Source organism: Aplysia californica, unplaced genomic scaffold (genome assembly GCF_000002075.1).
Source record: "Aplysia californica isolate F4 #8 unplaced genomic scaffold, AplCal3.0 scaffold00036, whole genome shotgun sequence".
Lineage (NCBI taxonomy): Eukaryota > Metazoa > Mollusca > Gastropoda > Aplysiida > Aplysiidae > Aplysia > Aplysia californica.
Window position 1 is genome coordinate 449,847 of NW_004797306.1, and position 1,463 is coordinate 451,309.

Below are 1,463 nucleotides of genomic sequence, written 5' to 3' on the forward strand. Positions count from 1 at the left end.
CTCTCTCTCTCTCTCTCTCTCTCTCTCTCTCTCTCTCTCTCTCTCTCTCTCCCTCTCTCTCCCCTTCAAGACAACGAGACAGACGCACGAGACCTCCGTCTCCACGATGCGACCATGGGCTACTCGTCAAAAGGTCAGCCCCATTAGCGCTTGTCTTCAGGGGATCTCTGAAACTCTCTTCAAGTGGGCCCAGATAATCTACACCACCGTTGCCCCGAAAAACTGCTATGAACAAAATCCAACCCCACCCACCAACCAATCTTTGACGAAAGTGCTCCAGCATATCGAAAAAATAAAAAAAAGTTGCGAGATAGCTTCCCACTGAGAGAAGACAAGTTCCGTTTGATCCAAAACCCCGCTAAACGTTGCGAGACATTCATCAATCTGGGAACCCACGTCTAAAGCCACCCCGGGAACGGAGCGAGGAGGCGAAAGTGATTTCTCAGCAGCGCCTAATGAGGCCAGCCAGCGAGGAGGAGAGTAATTTGCAAAGGACGTATTGCGAAACTCCAGTTGTTTTTTTGTTTTTTTCATAGCGAGAGAACGAGTCAAAGAAGACACTGGACAAACATTATGAAAGTGATTAGGTCCGGTAAGGAGAGCAACAATCACAAACAAAAAACAGTTTTTTAAAGGGAACAAATAGCCCAGACTTAAGAAAAGCGTTCTTGATATTGCCTACTTCACTACTTATTTGTCCCCCCACGCCCTTTTACATACATACTCGTTCTCTTTCTCTCTCTTTATCTGCCTGTCTGTTTGTCTGTCTACCCCCCATCTCTTTCTCTCCACCCCACCTCTCTCAATCTCCCCCTCTCTCTCTCAATCTCTCTCTCTCTCCCTCTCTCTCTCAATCTCTCTCTCTCTTCCGCCCTCCCCCCCCCCCTCCCTTTCCCTTCTGAGACCCTAGTATTTTCAGTTGAAATACGATCAATGTACCACATTCAAGAAGTCCGTAGATTTTCCCCTTTCTCAAGCCTCATTGTCTTGGAGGTCATTTCTCATCTACCAAGAGCTGTCCGGGAACATTGCCATGCTCTTTAACCCTTTGTTCCGGAGTTTCCCCGTTTATCGCCACATATTCTCCCCTCTCGTCTCGCGGCGATTCACAGCCGCGGTAACCCGATACGCTTTCACAAGACCCTCAACTTGTTCTTGTCGCACGGATCACTTTATCAGTCACGGTATTCCGGGTATCTAGTAGTATCTCGGGGTATCTCGGGGTATCTCGGGGTATCCCCTGGGTACGCGACGGACAGAAAGCGACACCAAGAAAAGTCAAAAGATGCGACACGGCGCGACGTTCAGGCGTGGTAGGAAGAATAAAACTTATTCTTCTCCGACCTTTTTCTAGTCGTGCAAAGCGTTTTCCCTCCATATCGGAGATCCAATAGACTGGGATCTGTCGGAGATAGCGAGGTTTATAGGAAGGATAGATAGGTAGACTACTACATATAAGCTTG

The 1,463-nt window shown here is 48.1% G+C and overlaps 1 protein-coding gene across 1 annotated transcript in view; it reads right to left on the minus strand.

The window, feature by feature from the left end:
• LOC106014213 (GTP-binding protein RAD) overlaps positions 1-1,463 on the minus strand; it is a gene marked incomplete in the record, with an annotated part of 13,196 nt that overhangs the window by 10,374 nt on the left and 1,359 nt on the right.